The sequence below is a fragment of the Balaenoptera physalus genome (genome assembly GCF_965194825.1).
Source record: "Balaenoptera physalus genome assembly, chromosome: 16".
Taxonomy (NCBI): Eukaryota; Metazoa; Chordata; class Mammalia; order Artiodactyla; family Balaenopteridae; genus Balaenoptera; species Balaenoptera physalus.
The window spans coordinates 80,009,901-80,037,409 of NC_138898.1; the positions used below are offsets into that span (position 1 = coordinate 80,009,901).

Consider the following 27,509-nt stretch of genomic DNA (forward strand, 5'->3'; position numbering starts at 1 on the left):
ATGCTGGAAAAAATAACTTCAGGGCCCTTTCCATCTTGAAGATACTATGATCCTATAAGCAGGACCAACCAAGAGGGAAAAGAACAGTATGATTTACGAAAACGCCCTCGCCCTCAAGCCAGCGCACTCATCAGACCCTTCCCCACCGCTATGTCACTGACCAGCTGGTACAAAGTTTCGCCGCTCTATTTAAGATCTTATCAAGGCGCCCACACGGGGCCGTAAACTACAGGAGAAAGCCCCCGCGAGCAAGCACTCTCGCAGACACCATGTATTGAGCAATTCTTATTGATGTTAATCATTTATTTGAGAGGAAGAATAAAACACGTTAAAGGGACTTCAGGGGATTACTCTTCCTATGTTGACAGCCCATTAACATTTAATGAACTGGGATAACGGTCAAGGAGAATTGAAGCTGTCTGGAAAGCCAAGAAACTGGGTTGCTTCACACAACAAACGCACCAAGTACTGCCCTGATGCTTTTGGGTTTTCTGGGCATCTTGGTCACCCCCTTCCCCTGTGTAAGGAAGAAGTGGCCTCTGGGTTCAGGCCGTTTCTTTTTGCAGCCCAGAGCTCTCCCACCAGCTAACATCAGCACACAGGCCTGGACTGGAACAAGCTGAACATTTAGCGATGCTGACGTGGCCCCTGGATGCCAAGAAGCCCAACAGCCACTTTCACTCTTTATCTGATCCCCCCTCGTACACACACCTGAGCTGCCATATGGTGGAGAAAGTCTTCACACCACTTTCCCGGGCCTCGGGGAAAACGCGAAGACTGCCCTGGATCATCACCATGGTTCCTTTCTGCTTATTATTCTCTCTCTCCCCATCACAGTTCTTCCTTATAGACCCTGACATAAAGTAGTGTCAACAGATAAATGGTCTTGGCATCTGTGGTCAGAAAGAATGTAGTAACTACAGCAAACTGAAATAGTAGACTTGCCTCCACATGTAATTGGCTTGTTCAAATAACTTCATTCAGCAGATTCATTCATCTAATTTCTTAAGGGAAAATTTTGGAGCTGCTAGTTGATCTGCCGGGTCTACCAAGAAATTATGTAACTTCGAACCCTGTGAAGGAATTACAGAGTTTCTACTGCTGGCAGAGTGTGGGCAGCTAGAAACCTAGGCTGGAAACATTCTGCACACAGACTAGAGCAATGGTTCACCGTCTTTTGCGTGGAACCACACAGGTAACGTTTCCAGTATAGACTGCTTCTTGACCCGTAGGTATCTCTCAAAGGATGCTAAAGAGACACGGTAGGCTGAACTTCCCAGCAGTCGGATGTAACTTGTCAGCCCGTCACCCTCTCTCCTGGATCCACCCCTAACCAGTGGTTCGCACCCACTGATCTGAGGCCCAGAACTTGGTCAAGAGTGCGAGAATAGACCCCCGAACTGATTCTTGAAGAGTCTGGATCTGCACGCAACTACTCCCACAGCTCCTCTTAGGGAGAGGTAGAATGGCCCTCCGTTCAGGCGGGAGTCTAATTTTCACAATAAGGTGTCAACCTCACCACCCGCACTTCTGATTTCTAAGGCGTAAGGCTCTGCCCTGGACCAGCGACAGAGAATACAAACACACCAGGCTCTTGTCAGAGAATACAATCTCAAACTGCCTGCTCTTCAACTCCTATCAAAAGCCCAGCTGAGAAAGGCAATATTTACAAAAGATTATTTGAAGGACAAGCAGTTCATCCATTCTTCCAAACACTCTAAATTCTGTCCATGGATCAAACCTGACCACCTCACAGCTTCACACTAGGGCCGTGTTACTTTAGCCCCACACAGAACTGCCGACACTGAACTGTATTTTAATGTCACGCCATTTGCTCTTATCAAAGAAGTTACTAGAAGAAGCAGTCATATAAAACCTGTTATTGCATTTGAGGAACACATTGTTGGAATACTGTTCACTACATAAAGTCCCACGTGAGAAAGTTATCTAGGAAAGAAGCTTTATTCTTGAAGAAATGATGGTCTCCTTTGCTGAGTAATTTCATAGTGAATTTGACCTTTGCTGCCAGGAATCTCAGTGTCAAATCTGAAGCTCAGTTGTGGTAATTATATTGATCCTTAAGTTTTCCATATCTGTCATTTTCTGTTCTTGGTCACTATTTTCTTTTTCTATGTTCACTGCTACTTATTTGATGTATATTTTTCATAAACTATCAAAGAACTTTTATGACACCAGGTAATGGTATAAATAAGGAAAGAATGCACTAAATATCTCTGTTCATTTAAACACTGTGCCTACTGAGTTGTTCTTACTTGAGTGGCAATTCTCTTCTTGGTAGTAGTAATTGTAGCTGTAGCAATAATAATGCTAATAATCATAATCATACTTATAATAAAGCTATCGCTTGTTTTGTAGTTCCTCTCTAAGCACTGTAATAAGATTTCACACATTATTTTACTTAACCCTCTCAGTAACCCTATAAGTTTGGTACTATTAGCCTCATTTTACAGATGAGGAAACTGAGGCTTTAAGAGGGTAAGCAATCTATTAAATTCCTCGTAAAAGCAGAATCACACCCACGTGTATCTGACTCCAAACTGCAACAAGAAATCTCTACTCTAATGGGCCATTTAAAAGGAGAATGATAAGATTAAAATAACAAATGCTATAGATCTCAGGCTGGAACTTTTATTTTTCCCCTCTTTGCATCGTAGTAAAGCATTGCATCAAAGTCTGCCTATAGGTGCCTTCTCAGGTCCTAATCAAAGCCCACTGGAAAAAGTGATCTAGTATAAGGTAAAGATGTAAGTGTATTTTGTAGGTATGACCAAGTCAAGAGTGTAGGTAATATATTTTGACAAAAGCTAAAAAGTTGAACAGAGAACCATCAGCATCATCAAAACACTAGAGTCTAAGAATTTTGAGAGATTTCCCACAGAGCCTGGTAGGTGTCCCAGAGCTGCAGATGACTCAGACCCCTTGGGAGACGCTGATCTGACCTACAGAGATGTTTGGTCTCACATGGCACGCCAACTGCCCCCCACGAGGAGGCTGTCACGGTGATGTGACTGGTGTTCACATCACAAGGCAGGATGTACTCCCTGCCTTCAACATTTCTTCCTTTTAGCGCTTCACATACTATAGTCCTTTGCCATCACGTCTCCATCAGCCTTCAGAATAAATGCCTACATGATATGTACAAGAACCCTCATTTCAGAACCGGAGAATACAGAACCTGGGAACTTGTTCTTCATTTAAGGTACAAGGGTGAAGGTTAGGGACACATGTTCATTCATCCATTCGCTGACCAAACACCTAGCATCTGCTAGGCTTGGAAAAACAGAAGAATAAGCAGACCTTGGACTGGGCAAAGCTTGCTTAGCTATGACAAAAGCATGTACCATAAAAGAAAATTGATAAATTGGACTTCATCAAAATTGATAAATGGGGCTTCAAAAGACACCACTAAGAAAATGAAAAGACAAGTCATAGTCTTGGAGAAAATATTTGCAAATCACGTACCTTAAAAGGGTTTGTATCCATTATATGAAGAGAACTGAATTGTAAACTTAAGATGGATCAAATTTATAATTTGTAAATTACATCTCAATAAAGTTTAAAAAAATAATGCACTCAGCCAACAGCCTCTTTTGGCAATTCATCCCTACTCTAATTCTTTCTCCGGGTTTCCTCATGGACAGCTGATGAGAACATCTAAGTGGGTCAAAGTTGGACACAGTCAGTGGAGTGATACAGTAGAACCCTGCCAATGTCGCTAACTTTCTGTGTCCTTAGGCAAGTCACAACCTCTCTAAGTCTCAATTTCTCCCCTTCTATAAAAGAGCGATAAGCTCCGTACTGCTTATCTAAGTGAGTTGTTGGGTGTAGCATATGGGATGTGAAGCTATCCATAAAAGGTTTTGTTTTTGTCAAGCTATTATGCCTGCTCTTGAGCTCTGGGACTTATATTAAAGTTAGTTCACCATGGTTAACACTCTGTTTCTGTTCTCTATTAAATTCTAATTGGTTTTAGTGGCATTCAGACATAGCTTTTATTCGTCTTGTGATAGAGTGATTGGTTTCAGGCACCAAGGCTGGCCTGGGGAGAAAGGCTGGGGCATCTGCTCACCATCAGTTCTATCCAACATTTTTTTTTTTTTTAACATCTTTATTGGAGTATAATTGCTTTACAATGATGTGTTAGTTTCTGCTGTATAACAAAGTGAATCAGCTATACATATACATATATCCCCATATCTCCTCCCTCTTGTGTCTCCCTCCCACCCTCCCTATCCCACCCCTCTAGGTGGTCACAAAGCACCGAGCTGATCTCCCTGTGCTATGCGGCTGCTTCCCACTAGCTATCGATTTTACATTTGGTAGTGTATATATGTCCATGCCATTCTCTCCCTTCTATCCAACATATTTTTAAAGGATGCAGCACCAGGGACTTCCCTGGTGGTCCAGTGGTTAGGACTCTGAGCTTTCACTGCCGAGGGCCTGGGTTTCATCCCTGATCCCTGGCCGGGGAACTAACTAAGATCCTATAAGCCTTGTAGCACAGCCACCCCCCCCCACCAAAAAAGCGATGCAGAACCAGATTAAAATCTCAGAAGGGCTCTCCCTTTCAAAGGTGGGACTTCTGGTCAAAAAGAAAGACATTAGTCCTGTTCTTCCAAGAGTTGTTGAACCAACAAACCTAAAATGTTCCTTAACTATATTAGAGTTTGTCCTTCATCTTTCCAAAGGCATGTCCTTTGAATCCCAGAGTTCCCCATGACCTAGTTGATACCACCCTTTTTATTTGATACTGCAGGTTCCCAACAATTTTCAATTGGGAAAAAGATATGGAGTTGATGGAAAAGAAAAAGCAAACAGGGCCAGTAAAGGCTTTAAGTATTTGGACTTTTTTTTCTAATGGGAAAAAGTCCCTAAGCAGTAACTGTGCATGAAAAGAGGTGTTCACGACCTTCTCCAGAGTGCTCCTTCTTCATTCACCCCTCTCTTACCACATAATTTAGCAGAATTATGAAAATCAATAATAAAACCCCCTAATCGTTATTCAGCTTTCATATAACTTCTTTCTGTACCCTGCTTGCCCCAAAATGCTGTATTTCAATCCTACAATCCTACCAAAATACATATTGTGAAAAACACCCTTAAAAGCACGTTTGGAGACTTAGTTTTAAGCATAAAAAAAGGACATGAAAATAAATGTGGTTCAGGCTTTGCCAGATTATTTCTAAATGTTCACTGGTATTACATTTCACATTAAGATGTTGACAGGAGCAAGGAAGCAAATAAAGGTATTGGTGATTCAAGTATTTTATCAGCATTTCACAGAGAAAATATCTATGCAAATGGCTATATTTTCATTTGCTAAATAAGATGTGTAACTTTCATTTATTTTATGCCTGTCCTTTTTTCCATTTCTATATTTTTTCTGGATTGATCTATGACTTTTAAAGCTTGAGAAAGGGAGCAATTTCTATCATTAACTTAGCTGGACACAGATCATATGCAAGATACCCAGCAATACAGTGCTCCAGTTGGTTCTCCTGCAGATTCTCTACTAACTCCTGTCAACCCCAACTGGGGTTCTTTCCCGGGTAGAAGAGATACCAAACATGGGATGGTAGCTGGGATTTGTGAGCTAAGATTCAGGCAAGAGTCCACTAATCTGATCACCAAACCCACTGTACCAATGTCGAAAACCCATTCAGACTTGCCTCTAGTTGCCGTTCTAGGTCAGTCAGTTGCTGAGGGAGCCCTCTTGGGAATTACCTGGTGTTGGGTGCTTCACAAAGCTTGGCATATATAGAAGAAAGAGTCCTAGTCAAGGCTTAAGAGGACCTAGGCTCTCTTCTGATCTCTGTTATGTATTTGCTGAGTGAACAAATCCCATCCTCAGTAAGGCTGTGTGATGTAGTGCATAAGTCCAGGGATCCAGGAATGAAAACTGGGTTGTTCTTAAATCTACTATTTATGACCACTGTGGCCTGGACCTCAGTTTTCTCACCTATAGACAGGATTGTATTTACTTATCTGTAATAAGCAGCAGTATAATTCTTAACTCCCCAAACAAATCCCCCACAATTTTTTTCATTTTAATCACAAAAAAGTTACATATGATCAAATGATATAAAATAGGTTGAACCATACCAAATGACTGATACTTGACCATTTTTGTATCAGTAAATGGCAATTTCAAAAGGATCAACTTAGCATCCAGTACCCCAAGTGGAAGTCTACCCCTTTGTTGCTCAAGTATCACTCTGGCATGAGTTATTAATATAAATTAATAACATATTTGTACAGTGCTTTGAAAGTTTAAAAGTGCTTTCATGTACATTATTCATATGTAACAAACATTTCCTGAGGGCCTGCTGTGTGCCTGGGACTTTCAAATACAATTTCTCATTTAATCCTTACAACAGCTGAGAAAGGTGGGTTATTCTGATCTACAGGGAGTGAAAAAACACTCAGGACAACGGGATAAAGTGCCCAAGGTCACACAGCAAGTAACTGACAGCCAAGATTCACACTCAGCTCTTCCCACAGACTCTCCTCCCACTGGTCTGCGCAAGCCTAATACCCTTCTCTTATCCTAAGAACCCTGGAAACCATAATACCTTCATACTTTTGATCGACAAAAAGAGGATGTTTCAGACTGGCACTGATTTTCCCCCCTCTTTGCTTGCAGTGCCATGCTTGCGACTGAAAATGCCAGATTCCTTCCCCAGTCCTGATGGAGAAGCAAGGTGCAGGTGTGTGAGAGGAATAGGGGGCTCCTATATGCAGAGACTCTTACTGAGGCAGAAAAGCATATCTTATAGGTAAAAAACTCTGTTGCTTGGCTTGAAGCTAACCCCTACGACATACATTACTGTCTTTCTGTTCAATCAGTGTTCTGCTACAAGGATCAGTTACATTCAATCATCTGAAAGAGCTATTAAAATGCTGATAAAAAATTCATAAAGTAACACACAGTAATGAATCAGGAGAATTCAGTAAAGTGAGACCTACCCTTAGAGCAGGGCAAAAATGAAGGTGAACGATCGTTTGGGCCCAGCGGCCATGAAATACCCTTTTGGAAGATGAATAATTCTGTTTAGGGCTGATAAGTTGAACTAATTTATAATGCTGTTTTAGGTCCACTGCTGAAATATTTCAAATCCCTCAACTTTAAAATGCATTGCCTGTCAGAAACTGGTCTCTTAACAGTTTCCTCTTAACATTTTTCAAAATGTAACCTAGACCAATTTGCATGATTTAATGCTTATTGTATTATATTCTGCAAGATTTAAAATGGGAAATAAAATTTTTAAGAAAAGAGAGAGAGAGAGGGAGAGACAGGGAGAGGCAGACAAGGTGGCAGGAAGGGAACAAGTGAGGGCCAAGGGGAGAATTAAGATCTGTCAATTCTGGGCAGACTGTCCTGCTGGGATGAGGGAAATCTAACTGGACATCAAGGACCCACAGGTTTCTAAGCCGGTGAGTAGACTTTGGTGGCCAAGTCTTTTGGAAACCACCCTCACTAAGGCAAGACGTGAAAGCAACTTTGTGAATCAAGAGGAGACGGCGGATGCAAGCGCTCCTCTGAAGTCTCACCACCGCCCTCCAATCCAATTCCCAAATGATTCCCAGGAATCCTTGGAAATCCTCTGCGGAGGCACTGCCATGGTTTGGGTCACACTCTCATTATTTTTCGCCTGGATTCTTGCAAAAAGCCTCTTAATTGGCATCACTTTCTTTAGTCTCTCCTCTCCTTAATGCATACTTTGTTCTGCTGCTATACTTTTCTTCCTAAAGGGAATCTGACCATTATACTCATTCTGATACCCGGCAATGGCTCCCCACTGCCTACAGGAGAGATTCTCCGGTCCTGAGCGTCACCCACAGACTCTTTCCCTTAGAGCTTCCAACTTGCCTATTTGGCTACATCTTCTGCTACTCTACAAAAAGAATAAAGGAAACAATGAACGGTTACAAAGTACATAACTGAAAAAACAAATTCTACCCAGATTATACAAAAAAACTCTAAAGGACAAAAAAAAAAAAAAATTCAAGCAAACTAATTTAAAAAATAGGCAAAATACATCAATATGTTGAATAGCCTATAGATATGTAAAAAGATGCTCAATTTCACTAGTAATTGGGAAAATCCAAATTATAGTAATAGTGAGACAGGATTTTATACCCATCAGGCAAATATTCCAATGTCTACTGAGAGTAAATTGTTGTGCAAGACGCGGGCAAAGGGAACTCTCACACACTTTCAGGATGTGGAAACAGATTCAACCGCTGTAGACAGCAACTAGCAATAAGCAGTCAGGTCAAGCTGCCCACACCTTAGGACCCTGCCCATCCGATCCTTGATATAAAGAAACCCTGGTTCATTACAGAATTCTTCATACTACTAAAAATGGGAGACACTCTAAATATCCACCAACAGGAGGATTAATAAAGCATGGTTTATCCGTACCATGAAGTAATACACAGCAGTTAAAATAAACTGGAGCTCTACTTAAAATAAACATCTAAAACACAATGTGTTGCTAAGAAAGCAACTTTCAAAAGGATATGTGTGGAGGACATGATTTATATAATTTAAAAATTATAAAACAAATCAATAAATTGTAGGGTGATTCAAAGGAAAAGTAGATGACCTCTTCCTCAATAGTGCTTCCTTTTAATAAGGGCATTAGGCCAGGACTAAAACACTCCCCTACGAGCAAAAGGTGGATTACAGCAACCATTTACGAGCGGAGTAAGCTTCATCCGTGTGGTTGGCTTCGGGTGTGGGCATCGTGTTGAGGGTGGGAGGATAAGTAACATGCCTTCCAGGCTGGGCAGACTCAAAACTGTCCCTTTATTACATTCTCACTCTCATAATGGAATGCTCTTTGTACGCAGGCTTTTGCTGTCTCCAGTTATGGACAACAATTGTGCCTCTTATGGAGGCTGTGGCTTCTGGGGCTGTTTCTCCATTTATTCATTTAGGAGGCTGTGGACCTGATCAGAAATAGCCACTTTGGTTGACAGATCACAGCCGCCCAGCGATTTTATAAATCTTAATTAATTGTTTCAATTCTTTGTTATGAAGGGTTTCCTCCATGTTGTGTTACTTAAAAATTTTTACACGACCCAAGTTGTCAAATGGAGGCAAAAACCCTGCATAACATGTGATAATAAGGCTGTTACTGTGAAGGGCGCACTAATTCTGTATTTATTCACCTGTTCCCCATTACACAGATCTGTTAAACTAGCACTTTGTCCATCAACACTTGAGTGCTTAAAGCTGAGTAGGCCTCTTTTGTAATTGCTGGCACCAGCCAAAGCCAAATTGTGAGCTCTCAGAACGTGGCCGAAACTGTTGGATCCGCCTGACCCCTGCTCACTTGTCCAAGACTGTGTGGCCTCCCTTACCTCACACCAATGTCTATAATATAGTAAAAGCTGCATGGGTTAAATTTTTTTTTTTTTAGAAGTGAGTTTTGGAAAGTAACAAGAGGAAAAGCCAAAGGAAATTATTTCCTCTGGTGACATTTCTGCTGGGTTACACCTCCACTGATTTATAGCTTCACAAAGCCACAGAACTAACCATATGGTCAATTTAAAAGAATTCCAATTTCCGTGCTCCTGGGCCCAGAACCTGAGAGAGAGAGGTTTCCTGTTTAACAAGGATCTCGGCCTTCTGTTGGGGGGCGGTATTTCAAGTACACCCCATATCTTGGAAGCTAACATTATGAGAAGCAACGGACATTTTCCCACTGAGGAGGGGGAAGGAAAGAAGGCTTCATGGGCTGCCTCAGCCCCTGATCTGCAAGGGGCCGTGGAGGCAGGAGGGCCATTTGAAGCGTCGTCGTCACCTGCTTCCTTGCTTCTGAGCCCTGGATAATTTTTATAGAGTCACAAGTGAGTTGAAGAACTCCAAAGAATTTCACGCTTCTCTCCAAGTGGTCTGGCTTCACCTCTGAATCAAGTAGCTCAAAACAGCTTTTGAAATCTTAGACTCAGCAGGCTTAGCAACGTCCAGAAAAAGCCCTGCAAACGCCTCTGTGTCGCCAATATCAAATGAACATGGGGGTCATCTGAACTGCTAGCTGCTGATGAGCTCTCTGAGCACGTGGCCCACTGTCTCACCGCTACCTTAAAGGTGAAGAGCTGACTGCCCAGCGGCCAGCTGAGAGAACCATATGGAGCCCCACACTCAGAGCTGGAAGAGGAAGGTCACACAGAAACACACCCCGCCCGCCACATCCTGCCGATTGATCCAAATGGAGCTCCTTCTTAACTCTCTGAATTACAGAAAGATTGGTATGTTACTTTGTCATGTATAAGCTCATGAAGTTGAGGGGGGTTCAGGTAGGCTGACCTATAATTTATCAACCAAACTGGGACACCTTTGAGAGCCAAAGGGGGAGCTCTTATTATGCTGGCACAAAAAACATACACGAGCTGGGACTGTGCCAGGGAAACTGGGGTGTGTGATTACCTGGGTTTAGGGGGCTATTTTCTGATGGACTCTTCAGATTTGAAGAAGAAAAAAGGAGAAAGAAAGGCAAAAGTGTCCAAATAACTCCTCCTCTCATTGGATGACACAATCCAAATTGGAAGTTGTCAATGTGGCAAGGCTGGTTTTATACGGAAATTTGACTGTTTTGGTTTTTCTTCCCTTTCTATGTTTTGGCCTCAGGACCCCTTTACACTCTTTTTTGAGGGCTTCTAAAAAGCTACTGTTTATGTGTGTTATATCTACTGATGGTTATCTTATTAAAAATTAAAACGGAAAAGATTGTAAAATGTCTATTAATTCATTAAAAAATAAACCTATCACACTTTAACAAAAACATATTTTAATAAAAATAATTATACTTTTATTAAAAATAACTATATTTTCAAGAATTAAAAAATTAGTGAGAAGAGTAGCATTATTTTACATTTTTGCAAATCTTATGTCTGTTTTAGTAGAAGACACCTGGATTCTCATATCTGCTTTTGCATTCAATTTGTTTCAATCACATGTCTGGAAAACTCTACTGTACATGAAAGAGAATGTCTCTACATGTGAGAGAATGAAGGTAGGTGAAAAAGGCAAATAATGCCATATTACAACGAAAGTAGTTTGGGCCTTGTGGAATTCCTGAAAGGGTCTTAAGGATTCCTGCCCCCTGAATACCTGGACCACACTTTGAGAACCACTGTGTTACTGGAAACAAGGAATGAAAGTGTTTCCCCACACTTCATTCTAGAGGAAAAGGAAGCTAGGTTTCTTCCATTGCTAATAATTCTGGCGCTGAGTTTAAAGGCCACCAAAATCTATTTGAACAAGGAAGATCAAGTTTGAGGCCAGAAGGCTAGTGCCTGAGATATGGGGAGGGGCTTCACTAAGACTAGAAAAAGATTCGCCCAGGATGGAGACGGCTGTTTTCAGAGCACCAGGGACTCGGGCCCTTTTCTGGGGGCAGCCCACAGGAGGAAGCAAGACCCTAGGAAGGACAGCCATCCCCGGCTCCCGGCGTGTTCGTGCGGATTGGGATGAGCAGTGTCCTGATAGTGAGCTGGGGGACGCAGAGCACAGAGGACTTCCAGACTTCAAAATCCTTTGGCAGGGGGCTTCCCTAGTGGCGCAGTGGTTGAGAATCTGCCTGCCAATGCAGGGGACACGGGTTCGAGCCCTGGGCTGGGAGGATCCCACATGCCGCGGAGCAACTGGGCCCATGAGCCACAACTACTGAGCCTGCACGTCTGGAGCCTGTGCTCCGCAAAAAGGGAGGCTGCGATAGTGAGAGGCCCGCGCACCGCGATGAAGAGTGGCTCCCGCTCGCCGCAACTAGAGAAAGCCGTCGCGCAGAAAGGAAGACCCAACACAGCCAAAAATAAATAAATAAATAAATTTATAGTCTCTTAAAAAAAAAAAAAAATCCTTTGGCAAGTGGTAGGACACTGGCCCCGGACACAACCCTGATGTAGCACCAGGAGTTACTCAAGTTCAAGTTCCCTTCAGGAGTGCTGTTGCAAGCAGAAAATTTAAGGAGGCAAAGAAATGTGGTATTTCTTCCACACTGGAGACCATGGACTGAGGGGCCTACTCACTTCTCTTGTATCTGTCTTGCCTAACTTGGGAAGCCCCAGCAAGCCAGGCATTTGTCCCTGCCATGTGTGCAGCACACAACACCACTCTGAGGCCTCCGTGAGAGCTAAATGGCTCAGCCAGTCAGCCTGGCTTATCTGGGCTCAAAGATGCCAAAAGAGGTGAAAAAGAGAAAATGGAATAGTTACCTTCCAAGGGCCAAGCTCTCAGCACCCGGGGTCACTTAGCCAGGAGCTGTGCTGTGGGCTTACACTGGATACGACAGGCAGCTCATCTTCCTCTAAACCTTAGTGGCCTCATCTGTAAATTGGAGAGCCCTCCTTATGCTCTCGGCTTGGTGTAAGGATCAGCTGAATTCGTTCATGGAAAAACGCCTCACATAGTATGGTATCTAGAACAAAGTAATTACGAACCTGCTTTTCCTTTATCCCACTCACCTGGAGCTTCCATAGGACATTTCCCCCAACCTTCCCTGGGTCAGAATGCCTTACAATTTCTCATAGCCCCTGTGCCTCTGCTGTGCACCACTGTTGTGATTCTACATGACTCCATGGGATTCCTCTCCCGCCACAGCAGAAGCTCCACGAGGGCAGGAAGGATGCCCTGGTTTTCCTTCTCTCCACTGCAGTCCCTGTGTCAAGCACAGTGTTTAGTACCTCATGGGCATGCAGTGCTGGGGTGAAGAAAGGAAGGGACACGTAATGCATACTTATTATTAGTTCAGAAAAATTCCTCTCTGTGGTTTGGGAATATGATAGAAGATGAGAATTCAAGAATCTGAGATTCAAAGGGAAAATGAAGAGACAGGAGGAAAACATACAACCTTAAGGAAGCAAAGGAGAGTCAGCCTGGTATAGACATGGGGTTCTGAGAGAAGGAAGATTCTTGAAAAAGGCTTTAGTTCTGAACAGGACCCCAGGTCAGGGTCCTCTGGCTCACAATAGTAGCAGACCTAAAATGCAAACATTAGCATGTTATCCTAATTAATACCTAAGCCTCTCTTCACAGCCCTGGTAAGGAAGCTTGTTAGTAAGTGATTAAAACATTTCTACCTGATTACTATACACTTAAACACTTTAAAAGGAATCACAGTTAATGGGATATCACAGGCAAGGTAGTAAATTACAGCTGTAACGTGTGTGTGTGTGTGTGTGTGTGTGTGTGTGTGTGTGTGTGTGTTTGCGCGCGCTGTTTTGAAGGGAATCACTCTCCCCACTCCTCAGTCCCCTTCTGCTTCATTTTTGGAGTTGGAGATTTAAGACTGACTTGGGGAGAGGAAGACACTGGGGAGGCAGGGAAAAGGATGAGGAAGGGGAAGTGGGATTTGAGCCACATGAAGGATTTCAATACAGGGAAGTAAATACTTGGCTGGTACTAACCTACCTAATTAAAGATGCCTGCTAGCACACACCAAACATTGGGTACTATGAACAAAGCAGATGTACTAATTTTCCACTTCTGAAAAAGCTACACAACTCCCTGGCTACTCTTCTGCACCCCCTCCTCTCCCTCCCGTCTTCCTCCCTTCCTTGCCTTCCCTCCCCCATCCCCTTCCTCTCTGACAGCACTATTAATGATCGTTAATGCCCCACAGGCTCTAATGGGTCCCGCTGGGAGCCCAGAAATACTGCAATTTGTATTGAGGATTTAGACATAACAACAACAAAAAAAAAGCCCCCTGCTCCCAGGAGCCAGAGCTTGATCAGTTAGCTACCCCCCTGGAACTGCACAACGGAATAATAAATGACAGGTCTTCGATTAAATCAAGCCTCTGCTGGAAGTGCTGGAGACAGTGTGATTGTCACTACCAATCCACTGCTTGTTAACACCACTGGGGTATGAACAAACAGTAGTCAACACTTAAAAAATTAAAAGTTTTTGGAATACCTTGGTATTTGTGGACACACATGCCCATGTGCATACACACACATACTTCTCAGAAACCCCCCTTAGATATTTTTGGTTGGTTTTTATGTTTTAGTTATCTATTTTTTTAATGTTCAGGAAAGCTCAATAAAAAAGCCAGCTGCTGTCATGTTAAAAAAAACAAAAAAATTCCACACTCATCTGCACCTCACATATAGTCTTCCTGATGAAACAATTTACTAAGTGATAAAAGCTTCATTCTATGTTTCTCAGGTTAGTCTAGGGAAAGGGGGCACGTGAGGTACAACAGGCTAAAGCTGAGTTTGTGGGTGACCTGCCATTTAAATGTATTTCCTTAAGGCTGTGATGATAACCGCCTTCTGAATAAAAAGCTAATTTTCAAAAAGTGGGTGATTAAGACAAGGTTTGATTTGGGTTGGTAATCACCCAGAATCAGCAGCCTCCTCCTGTCTTGGATATTCCAGTTTCACCAGATTCTAACTCCCTGTGGCAGGAAGATCTCTTTCCCATCCTCTCGTGGCATTCCATATCCACAGCACAGTTTGGGACCGCAGCTAAGCCTCCAAAATATTTGAAAGACAGAGGGGAACGCAGCAGGGGCTGGGAGCACCATGCACTGCATTGAGTTAATCCTCCCCGTAGAGATTCAACACCGGATGCCCATCCCAGACTGTGAGAAGAAGCAGGGAGCCTGCCTTTAAGGCGCTTACACTTGAAATCAGAAGGGCAGCCAGAAGGGGTCCTCCCAAGCCCGGAAAGAGCACAGTGGGTGACGTCTGCTGACTTCAGTCTCTAGAGATGGATGGTGTCCACCTGCACTTGACCTTTCCACGAGGTGCGATCACATGTTTGTTTTGACAGGACAGCTGAGAATAATGATCCTCTCCCCCTCTTCCTCCCTCTCCCGCCTCCCCCCACTCTCCCCTGGGTGGAGAATAGGATTCCACACAGGATCTTAAAGTGAAAGGCAGATGGTTTCGACACCAGCCATATTCACTTGCAGATTCAGAATTATTGATGATAAAAGCTAAACTATGAGGCATGTTCCATCTGTTTATTTTCCAATTTTCATTTGTTGTAACCCTGTTATTATTACTGGGATTTTCCTCTCTCTCCAGAAGAGTTGCCATAAGGGCATCTACCTAGAGACATCTGTTGCCTCTTGCTCCAGACGCCGTCGCCCTCACTACTGCTGCTGAGGCTCTGCTCTCCCCCTGCGCACCCCCTCCTGTTCTCCTTTTATTCTTGGCAAGTCTGCAGCCTTCCACTAGGACTGTGACTTCAGCATTATCTTCAGGCCAAGGGGTGAAAAGGACACTCGAGGGACTCTGCTGGACGCAAGACTGCACGTGGGGCTCTGGGGGCTTCTGCTGTGCCAGTGCTTCTCAAACTGGGTGCAAAGCAGTATGCCTGGAGGGACACCAATTTCAAGGACAGTGTCTGGTCCTGGAGCGTGACTTTAAGACTGGGAAGGAGGGGTTGGTAATTAACCTGACAGGTAACTGAGACATTACTGACACTGAGGCAAACACAAATGTGTTATGAAATGGAAGTGGACCACTTGGGTTCCCATCCCAGCCTGCTCGGGATTATGTGATCCCTGCCATGGGGATAATTTGGCAGAGAAATCTGAGAGGCACTACTGCTCCCGAACCCCATGGTCCGTGGGTTCAATTCTCCCCAAGAGTGTGTGATTTAAATTCTCCAGCTGCATTTGTAGTCTCAGTTTCCTGCTCTCTCCTCGGGACAACAGCTGGACTTACCCTGGGTGTAATGATGCTTCATACAGCAGAAATTAAACACAACATTGTAAATCAACTATACTTCACTAAAGTTAAAAAAACCCCCAAAATACACAAACAGTGCTTCAGAAGAGTCAGCACGTGCAGCTCGCGCCAGCAAGGACTTCCTAAGTAACTTATAGGCCTCTTTTAATCAAGAGGCAAAGCTCTTCATCTTGTTGACACTTATGACCCTTGATTTAAAATACTCCAATTGTTTAATTCAGATGGGACCCAGAGAAGTGCAGGCCCTTTCCATTAGGACACTTTCTAATGGGGGCAATACATCAAGTCCCTGCCTCTAATCTGAATCACAGCTGTTTAGAAACCTGTCCTGGGTCTATCATTTGGAGACGCTTTTAAGAGGATCAACATTCTTCACATTAACTTCATCTCCTTCTCTGCTCTGGGAGAACTGGCAAAAAGGACCGGGGGGGCGGGGAGGAAAGCATCCCCCACCTGGTTTCATTTTGCTTCTGCTTCTCTCTTCCTTCTTGCCTAGACGCCTGCTTCTTATCCAACAAGGCAGTTCTTAAAATTCATCTCTTTGGTAGTCTCCCCTGAGGCTAATGAACAAATAAAAATACAATGATTGTCATTCAGTGAGCACCGATGGGGTGAAGGCCCAGAGTCAGGCTCTGCAGAGCCACTAGAGAAAACAACGCCCCAAAGTCACGTGATTCACTGGAGTTTGAGCCTCGGGCCCTGCTAGCTCCCTTGGAATCTCCCAACTGCTGCAGTGTGTCGCTCTACTCCGGTGTAGCCTTTGACACACCTAATGGTACTGTTCTTTGATTTGTTTTCTTGGTCTCCTCCATTTAGAATACAGGCTTCAGGAAGGCACAATACACCAATCAGAGCTCTTGTGGGCCCCTGAGTAGGAGAACACTGCACTGTCTCTCTTTCACACATAAAGCTGTGCGCAATTAACGTATACAACTTGATTAGCTTGGAGGGAAGTGTACACCCGTGGACACAGCACTATTACCATGATGTTCTGATGACAAGGAAAGTTAATGAGCAAAATACATCCCGTCCTTTCTGACAATAAAACAAGTTGTGTGAATCTGAAAAACAGCAAAAGATGACTCTGGCTTGTCTTAGAAGAATTTTGGGAATTTTGTTGCCAAGCCTGAACACTTGCTGGAAGCTCATCATTTAAAGAGAAAAAACAACTGAGATTTTTTTTTCTCACCCGCTACAGCGTATGAGGAGATATCAATGCAGTAATTGAAATTGCCCATCCTTCGCACAAGCGTGATAGGTACTGCTCCTCCGAGCCCGTCTCCCTCTTTTTTGTGTCAGTCACACATCTACACTGCTATTCACACTTCAGTCACAAGTCCTCTGTACCTCTAATCTCTGTTATTTTGCTGTCGACTCCTCATGCCTCATTAGTCATGTTTGACACCTGCACCTAATACCTTTTCACTGACAATGCAGGACAGCTTCTGGGGAGAACAGATATCTTCCAGAATAGTTTCAACAGAAGCCTGAGATTGTGTGGCAAAGGTGTGATACGGGGTCAGTGCAGCTCCCCTCGCCCCATTCCCGTAAACGCTCTGCATTAAAATTCTCTAAACTTGCCTCCCTTTAAAGCCTGTGCATGAGGCTATTAGGAGCTGGAAGAGGGAGAACAAACCGAAGGAAATAAAAACAGTCTATAAAGCTTTCATATTTAATTTACGACAAATCTATGTACTCAACCTCCATACAGCAACATGCAAAGGGGCAGATGAGAAAATGTCTAAATACAGAGGAAAGCATTAAAAGATTTTTATAACAGAGCTTAAAATTCATGACTTCTCATCAGAAAGAGAAAAACAAATATCGTATATTAACACATATACGTGGAACCTAGAAAAATGGTACAGATGAACAGGTTTGCAGGGCAGAAATAGAGACACAGATGTAGAGAACAAACGTACGGACACCAAGGGGGGAAAGTGGCGGGGGGGTGGGATGAACTGGGAGATTGGGATTGACATGTATACACTAAGATGTATAAAATGGATAACTAAGAAGAACCTGCTGTGAAAAAAATACATAAAATAAAAAAAAAATTCATGACCTCAAATTAATGAAAATCTCAGACTGAAAATTTCAAAATAGGTTTTGTTCTCATTATAAAGTCATTGCCAGCTAAGTTCAACAAACAAGCAATCTCGATTGTTTAGCAGAGGGGGGATGGTCGGTGTAAAATTTTAAAAAAAAAGAAAAAAGAAATGTGTTCTTAAAAAGTAATTCTTTGTTGGTAGTGTTGTTGGTAGTGACAACGTTCTCTGCATTTGGGCCAATTTTCAACCTGTCTGTGTCCCACACATGGCTCATCATAAACACACAGACTCGCACTACAGTTTACTGACTTGTAAATCTAGTTCTAGACCTAAAACGTGTAAGTCTCACTGCACTGTTACTATTCAGTGACACAAACAGATGCATAAATGGCTGGTGTAGTTGGGTTAACACGTGACAACGTACTGGACCAGGGTCAGGCACCTCCTTTGAGGACCAACGTTTGTTCTCTTTCCAAATTGTGTTGAAAGGGGACTTCCCTGGTGGCGCAGTGGTTAAGAATCCGCCTGCCAACGCAGGGGACATGGGTTCAATCCCTGGTCTGGGAAGATCCCCACATGCCGCGGAGCAACGAAGCCCGTGCGCCACAACTACTGAGCCTGCGCTCTAGAGCCTGTGCTCCGCAACAAGAGAAGCCACCGCAATGAGAAGCCCGCGTACCGCAACGAAGAGTAGCCCCCGCTCACCGCAACTAGAGAAAGCCACGTGCAGCAACAAAGACCCAATGCAGCCAAAAATAAATAAATAATATTTAAAAAAATGTGTTGAACAATTTAGTCAGGATTCTAAGTGAAATAATGGGTTGGCTGCACCCAGTCTACAGAAAGAAGGCTGCCCCTCTGTCCCCTGGGCTCTCCCTCTTCCCTCACCTCTCCTCAGGGAGCATTTGGAAATGTGGGAGCCGTGTTTCAGGTGTCAAGGTGATGGCGAGAGCTCCTGGCATTTAACGGGCAGAGCAGTGTTGCTAAGTGTCTTGTGACGTGTGGGGATGGCCCCACCCATGCCAGTAACTCCCTCGCTGACAAAGAATGGAGAGTACAGAGGATCTTGAGAAAAGATCACATCTTCCTTGGCTGTTTCCTGAATCCTTCACTCACAAAACACATCCACTTCAGAACAAGACCATGCCGATAGCCAAAAAGCACATGAAAAGGTGTTCAACATCACTAATTATTAGACAAATGCAAATCAAAACTACAATGAGGTATCACTTCATACCGGTCAGAATGGCCATCATCAGAGAATCTACAAACAATAAATGCTAGAGAGGGTGTGGAGAAAAGGGAACCCTCCTGCACTGTTGGTGGGAATGTAAATTGGTACAGCCATTGTGGAGAATAGTAGGGAGGTTCCTCAAAAAACTAAAAATACAGCTACCATATGATCCTGCAATCCCACTCCTGGACATACATCCAGAGAAAACCATAATTCAAAATGATACATGCACCCCAATGTTCATTGCAGCGCTATTTATAATAGCTAAGACATGGAAGCAACCTAAATGTCCATCGACAGAGAGTAGATAAAGAAGATGTCGTACATATATACAATGGAATATTACTCAGCCATAAAAAAGAACGAAATAATGCCATTTGCAGCAACATGGATGGACCTAGAGGTTGTCATACTGAGTGAAGTTCAGTCAGACAGAGAAAGACAAATATCATATGACATCGCTTGAATGTGGAATCTAAAAAAATGCTACAAATGAACTTATTTACAAAACAGAAATAGAGTTACAGATGTAGAAAACAAACTTATGGTCATTGGGGGGAAAGCGGGGTGGGGGGAGGGATAAAATGGGACTGACGTATACACACTACTATATATAAAATAGATAACTAATAAGGGCCTGCCGTATAGCACAGGGAACTCTACTCAATACTCTGTAATGACCTATATGGGAAAAGAATCTAAAGAAGAGTGGATATATGTATATGTATAACTGATTCACTTTGCTGTACAGCAGAAACTAACATTGTAAATCAACTATACTCCAATAAAAATTTTTTTAAAAAAGCAAGAAAAAAAAAAAAAACAACAAGACCATGCCATCCCTGAGATATTTGCTCTCAGTGCTTTGCCTGAAAGGGAACCTCCCAAAAGCTCACAACTGGTGAGAGGTTGAGCACTCAGCACGAGGGGTGATGGGCCCTTCCTACCACACGTCACCTGACTCCTCTAAACCAAGCTCTTTGAGAGTAGTGACCTCTTCACGCGAACCGCTTCCATCACTACTTTTCTGCAGGAGACACAAAGCATTCTTGAGAGCCTGAGTTCTACAAGCACCACTGGGAGCTGTGGGCAAAGCCCTTCCGATAGAAGGAGACCCTGGATCCCATCATGGCCCACTGCCTTCAGGACTCTACTCACCAGCTATTATTTCACTCCACTGATTTCAAACAGATGTGGTCCATCTCCTATTTCAGTAAGACAGAAACGGGGCAACTGACAACCTGAACGGATAATATCTTCCATTTGTTGCTGATGGTGTGTTCTTACACAAGAGCTCTATCTTTGTCTAACATCTAGAAAGATCACCGTTAAGATGGAGCTGTGTGATAAACACGGTTGGAGAGGAAGCCGGGAAAAAGGGAGCCGGAGGCTGTTCATAAACTGCTGACGAGAAGCACTTGCAGCTGGAGGTGAGGGTCCTGCTGCACAGCTGTCTGCAACGAGGTGAGGAGAGTCTTTCTGTTCTCACCAGAACACATCCCTACAAGAGACGCATCGTTTAGGAACAGGCTGCCTAGGGGCAGAGGTCTAGCAGATGAGGAAGGAATGGGGAGGATACTCCCCAGAGAGAGAGCCTGGGTGGTGGGGTGGGAGGGTGAGGCCCTGAGCTGTGGAGACACGGCTCACAACCCAAGTGAAGGGCGCCCCTGTGCCATCTGCTTCTCCAACACTAATGGGATTTCCGAGGCTGAGCTGGGTTGGAGTTTAAGTCTGGAAAAAGAGAAAAGAAAAGCTGACGGCTGCGAGAAAGGTAAAGAGCACCCAAGCGTAGCACAGCGTTCCTGCCTCTAGTCTGGCTGTAGCGATTACGTGTCATGTTTATGGCTCCCTTGGTGTGGGGAGCGCTGTCACGGGCAAGGCTCACAACACCGCAGCACCCTTGCACACCGTGGCCTGGAGGAGGGTGCTGGGGGGTGAGACAACCCGGCACAAACACCCTGCACCCCCAACAGTGACAGCAACATTGGGGGAAGGGCAGTGAAGGAGTCAGGCCTGTGAGGGCGAGGGTCCCTGAGGGTGACTTCTGACCGTGTTTTGCCACCTGTGAGTGCAGCTCTGCAACTGATTACAGGCTAAATAAATGTGGCCATCTCTTGTCCAAAGGATTCTTGGGGAACTTCCTTTTCTCTGGGTTCTGACTACAGATTTGGAGCATTTGAGGCTCTAAGAGGACCTGACAGGCTATCCTGTAGGCTCGAAGGAAACAGACCATCCAGGTAACCCGCCTGTTTCCATAAGGAAACACATAATTCTAGAGCATTCTTCTTGTCCCCAACCCCAACTAGTAACCCTGGTAACTACCCTGATGGTTTGCACATTGATCATGTGCCCCCCAAAAGGGGCAACAAACAGAAAAACCAATCGCTTAACTCTGCCAATATATTTTCACTTATTTATACACTGTAATCATACACCACTCTACTATTTCTAAAACATATACATAATAAATAAATCTAAAAGAGTAAAATAAAAATAAGTAGAAAAATTAGTTCTAGATTTTCTCTCCTCACACCTCAAATTTTTTTCTTTGACACGGACTTTGGAAAGCATTAATTTAGTCTATTATTCTGTGCCTAGAAAAGGTGCAAAAGGCTAAGCATTTCCCTGAGTGTCTGAACTTACTGGCCAAAGCGGAAGAAATAAAAGCCCTGGTAGAACAACTTGAAAAGGGTTCAAGTCTTCCAAAAGAGTCTCCTTCACACCATCATGGAATGGTGAAGAGGAATCTTTCTGACTTGAAGAGAACCACATGTGTTGTTTCCTCTGTTTCTCGCCATTTCAAGAGATGTCAGATGTGGTTGTGATTTTTATGCTTTTCTCTCTGTTCCACATTCGCCATGTGTTGCTCATTTCTACCATTTGCTTTGGGTTTCATGCCATTCTGTCGCATTTCCCCTGCATTCCTTTTCCTGGACTTTTACGCCCACCTCAAGCTGCTAGTTCATTTCAGAGCATCTTGTTACATTATCAAGACAGAGAAAGTGAGCCACTCTTCAAAGAACAGGATGGAGAGAGGGACCAGAGACAGCATCTTACGGGCTGTGATGTGCTTACGGAGTGAGAGGCGAGTAGGATTTTTTTAAAGACCACCACTACCCTTTAGCAACACGGGGGAGTGGGGAGCCTAACAGTGGTGTAGCAGAGGGAGAAAAAGTGTGGATGTGATTAGGAAACTGCCAGGATTCCAGACCTCGGGCCAGTCTTTAAAACATATACTCACTGTCTGCTTTTTGCAGGACGCTGTGTCTTTGGCTACAGCGCTGCATACTAATCAGGAAAGATTAGTGTACCACTAGGACCACCGCAAGGGTTCTGACAGGGCCCCATTCAGCTCACCAAGGAACCCAGCACACAGATGGAGTCCTCCCCAACAGGCCCTATTTGATTCCACTCTGAAACCTCTCTTGAAGTGGATTCCTTCTGCCATCATCTTTGTTCAGACCTGGACCATAACCTCCCATCTACATCCAATCCAGGCTCACCCCACAAACTGATAATCCTACACCACAGCTTCTGCCGGGTACCTTCTTAAGTTAACCACCTTCTGTTTCGTTCTTCCTCTTACTAACCTCCAAAGGCTCCCCACTGGTGAGAGTGGTGATTCCCTGCATTTCTTTCTCCTGCCCTAATGTATGTAAAGAAGACCAACACATTCCCATCAATGACTGTGACTAAAGCGGGTTCTCTCACTGGGGCGGGACACCGGCCCTTTGTCAGGGCTGAATCAGGACGTCTGGAGTGATCTGCAGTTTGAAAAGGAGCTTTCTAAATGAGCACTAAATCCCCTTCATAGTCTAGCCCCATCTACTTTGCAAGTCTCATCGCCCATCCTCCTGCCCTGTCCTGTTCCCCGCCTCCAGCCACAATGGACGTCACGCCAAGACTAAGAGAGGCCCCTTTACACCTGTGCCTTTGCACATGCTGTTCCCTTAGCTTGGAGTTCCTCTAACCACTAATTCACCTTGCTGAGCTCTCTGAAGCTTCACCTTTTGTCTGAGAAGGAAATACAACTCTCTCTGCTCCTTTCCCTTCTGCAGACCCCATTCTTCCCCCGGGGTCTCTCGGTCTGGTGTCCGTCCTTCTGACACACTGATCACACAGCTCAACAGTTGTTCATTCACCTCCCCTGAGACTGAGTGTCCAGAGAACAGCGACCTCTTATCCACGTTTGTCAAGATGGCCGCCAGCTTGGTGCCCAGCAAGACTCAAGATGATAGAACCGAACTGCAAGAGAGATGCCAGAATTATCGTCGCTCTGGCTGCTGCCGCTGGAGCCATCCTGCTCTCCCTCCTCTTCCGCACCCCGTGCCTTGGGGCAGCCCCTCGTCCCCTCACTGCCCCCCAGCCCCCTCCGCTGCTAACTCCTGACGGGGCTCCGTGACTGGGGCGGCAGTGATTTACAACTGCATTTAGCTGAATCTAATCAGAAGTGTGAATACTCCCCTTCTATCTGGCACACATCATCAGAGCTCTAATTATTCACACATTTTGGCAAGCATTCTGGTGTTCCCCTACCAAGCTCCTAATCCCAGCAGATCAGTTAAAATAAATGAAAGAGAGAATCAAAAGGCACTTTAAAAATTCAACTGTTCTCCAAATGAGTCTGAACAGGCTCCAGATAACTAGTGGTTGCAGCTGACTGGCATTTAAAATATAAGAGCCCTTCTGCCCACCCCCTCCACCCCAAGTCCCTTCCTGTACCCCCTGCATGTAAAAACATGATTCTCCCTATTTAAGGGAAACACTTGAGATCAGGGCCCTGACATGTTTTCAATGATCTGCATTAAAAACCAAGAAAATAGAGTCACCACCCCAAGATCCAATCAGTGCCAAAGCAATTCTGCTTTTTCCACGTAGGTAATACGACACCAACCCAGGCCTAATGATTACAACTTTCCGAATGCACCTATTAAAGAGCTCCCCAGGCGCAGGAAGTCATTACCGCAGAAATTAAAGCCATGTACCAAGCTCAGAATTTGAGAAAAGTTTTCAAACAGACAATACACTCATGAATACAAGCACATGCAGCAAGTACAGGCCCGCCATCTGCAGACTTAAGGAAAGCGATATGTGCAGCTTCCCACACTCCCCACCCTCTCTTTGCCTGGATTTCTCTCCCCCCAGATCCTCAAATCTCACTCCTTTAGCACCTTCAGCTCTTTGTTCAAATGTCTCCCTTGGAAAGACCTTCTCTGGCCGCCCTATTTAAGACTGCAAGCACTCCCCCACCTTCCTGCTTTATTTTCTCTCTAGCGCTTATACTCTGACACGGTATGCATTTTACTCACTCGTTCGTCATCTGCCCCTCCCCACACTGGAACGTAGGGATTCTTGGCTGTTGTGGCCACTGCTGTCTAAAGCAGCATGCAGCATGTAGCAGGTGCTCAATAACTATTTGATAACTAAAGAATGAACTCCTCCTGACGGTCTGTGTGTGTCTGAGACCCAGTCCCAGAAATCTGTGATCTTGTACTCGCTCACCTTGTATCTGCGCAGACCGGCTGTCTGGAAGACGCCAAGTGCAGGATTAGTAACATAAGCTTTGGGGGGAAATCATGGGTTCTCAATTCTCGACTCGGCTTTGTTCCTCACATGCTGGGCAAACTAGACTTCTGTCCCCGTAGCTTTAAAACAAGAAGAGTATACCAAGAAAATACTATCTTCCACTATTATTAGAAAGTTCACATGCAAGAGAGAACTTGGAAAAGTTAAAGGCACTCTCCACATGCAAGATGATACTATTCTCCAAAGATAAGGCAGTGCTGTCCATTTTAGTCTTCCCCAAACCAAGTATATTCTCAGTTACAGAATGTAACAAGTACATCATGGTGACATGTAAGGGAAACAATGAGACAGTTTATCTATGCTCTTCCACTTCAAAACTCTGCAGGCGAGTTGGGGTGGCAGAGGAGAGGCGAGAGCTTTACCAAACTTCTGCTACTAAAAGTTCGGCTTTCCTAACCTCATCTCTCCAAGAGGCTGGCGGCAACTGCGTGTCTCCTGGGGCAGGAAGGTTCTAGATGACTCCTTGGACAGATAAGGGGGTATTTGCAGTGGTTGATCAAGTAAGTTAGACTGAAAACACAGATTAAGGTTTGAAAATTCTGGTTATTTGGGAACTTCTCATCTGAGCACTACTTTTTAGTTGGAGGGGGTGGACTTTAAATGCGAGCGGTGGTTTTTTTTTTTTTTTTTCAATGGTATTCATAGGAGAGAAGGTTGTTTAACACTGAGCAGAACTGTTCCCTTGCTCCAGGCCAGGTGCCCTGGGTAACTGAGAGACTTTTGTTACTAGGGTCGGCGCGAGACCAAGGAAAACATCACCCCCACTTGTCTATTTATATAAAATCCTCCAGCCATTTATATGTCTTCGCGTTTGGGGGTAACAGCCACACAGCGTAGATGTTGATGTTTCATGCATGTGAAATAACACAGTAGAAACCTACTTTAAAAAATGACTTTTCTTCGGTGTCACCATGGAAACCAGCCAACATACTCTCTCCACACCTAACTCTGGGGGTGGGGTAAGGAATAACAGTGACTGGGGGGAAAAAATCAAAACATTGAAAATGCTCATAAATTCTGTTCTGTGCCAAAACATTTAACATGAGACATTTTTCCTCTGCTTTGGGCTGGGATGTCTACCTGGGATGTTTACTTTCTGAACTCTGTTTGGTTTTCAAAACCAAGAAAAATCCAATTGGGAAGTTTAGTGAAGTTCCTACTAAGCAACGAATCACTTCAGGGAATACAAGAGCCTTCAGCCTGTTCTCCGCAGTGGCCTTGAGTGGGAGGCTACAGAGAAAGGAAAAACAGCAGCTGGTGGGACTGAAGGGTCAAGGGTGGGAGAGGGCAGTGGGGATGCGGGGAGCTCATCAGAAGAGGAAGAAAGTCGGGGACAGTCCTAACCCCTCTTCTGGTTCTGATCACGGCTCTGATCTCTACAGCACCCAGATCCTGGCATTTTCTTCGTCACGAATCCCAAACAATCTCTTTAGGAAGTTGACCGTTTACTGGCTGAATCAACCTGAGGCGCACTATGCTTTTCAAGAGTGGTAAAAAGAAGGAATACTCTATCAGAGTCTGACTACTATTAATTTTGAGGAAAAAAAAAAAAAAGTATACACACACACACACACCCACCCAAACCTAGACTCTGAAGGGAAAGATTAGCAGGGATTTCCCAATTTGATATTTGTTTCTTTGAAAGTCACTCATGGTTTAAGAAGACAAGCTTTCTTAGCAATGACTTCCCTTGATTCTCAAATAAAGTGCTCTTGGTGGAGATGAGGCATTGGCTACAAAGATCAGTTCTGCAATGAAGAGGACCATTTTTATTCTGAGTCTTGAATGCCTAGTTCAAAGTGGAAGCTGATTTCAAATCATACCATCCTTTCCATTTACTTATTTTAAATTCTAACTTCAGGATTTGCTGCACATAAATCCTTACTATTTTCATGGTTGATATTTTGGGCAGAGACTATTTCTTCTCCTGCCCTATCATGTTACATTTCTTTCTGGTCAGTGGATTTTATTTAATTTCCTAGAACTGTATCTCAGTTCTAAAGACTGTTCCCTGTCTCTCAAAAACATCCTAGTAATAACAGTGCTTAGTATATTATAACACAATGTAAAATAAGTATCTTTTCTCAAAGGAATTAGGAGACCTTCCAAGAAAGGTTATTTAATAAACCAGTAGAAAGAGTAGAAAACCTAAAGATTGCATATTAGAAGTCACATTCAGGCTATTCTTACGCTTTGTTAACTCTCCTCCTGGAGTTTACTCCGATCTCTCAATCATGGTTACACTGATTGAGCACTTGGGGGAAAAGAGTATGTTTCATAAAAATAACAGAATCAACTTTTCCCACTAAGAACATAAAGAAATCCTGAGAATTGGGCAGAATAAATCTGAGACAAAATATTGTAATGAAATCCAGAGGAGGAGTAATTGTAAAGACTCCCTCACACCACCAGCCAAATGAGACTTGACTTTGATGCTTTAGCATCAATCTCTCCATCCATTCATTTGGTCATCCAGCCCCTCAGCCACCCAGCCTGCTCATGGATACATGGATTCCACAGATGCACTTCCGTGCTACTGCAGGTAAGCTCCTATTCCAGTGCCGGAGACAGACAGGCAAGACACCTCCTATCCCCTAAGGAGTTCACATACCACCAGGGGTCATGTACCATTTTCCCTTTCCATTTCTCAGCTCCTAAGAGTCACCTCCCCTTGGAAGTGTAAACACACCCTCTTCCGCACATTCCTCCCTGAGTTCCCGGCTCTGAGCACATACACTTACAAACGCAGAACAAGGAGGTATATGCATCTTTATCAGCAATTACTGAGAAGGAGCGCTTTAAAAAAAAAAATTCAGTGGCCTGAAAAGAAATACAGTATGTAGAAGGGGAGAGGGAAATTACATGGGGAGGGCAGATAAACACGCACGACACGGATAAAAATGCAA

At 44.0% G+C, this 27,509-nt stretch overlaps 1 protein-coding gene and 1 long non-coding RNA gene across 7 annotated transcripts in view; one reads left to right on the forward strand and one right to left on the reverse strand.

Annotated features, from left to right (window-relative positions):
* AUTS2 (activator of transcription and developmental regulator AUTS2) overlaps positions 1-27,509 on the reverse strand; it is a 1,112,861-nt gene that overhangs the window by 240,790 nt on the left and 844,562 nt on the right. The window lies entirely within an intron of this gene.
* The window catches only part of LOC309646275, a 638,120-nt gene that overhangs the window by 109,599 nt on the left and 501,012 nt on the right, over positions 1-27,509 (forward strand). The window contains exons 2-3 of one of the 2 annotated variants that reach the window (XR_014255235.1): positions 4,920-10,281; positions 10,933-11,045. This is a non-coding gene — a long non-coding RNA (uncharacterized lncRNA). Of the gene's footprint in view, positions 1-1,220; positions 10,282-10,932; positions 11,046-27,509 lie in introns of those variants that run through there. The other variant, XR_014255236.1, reaches the window with a different exon arrangement.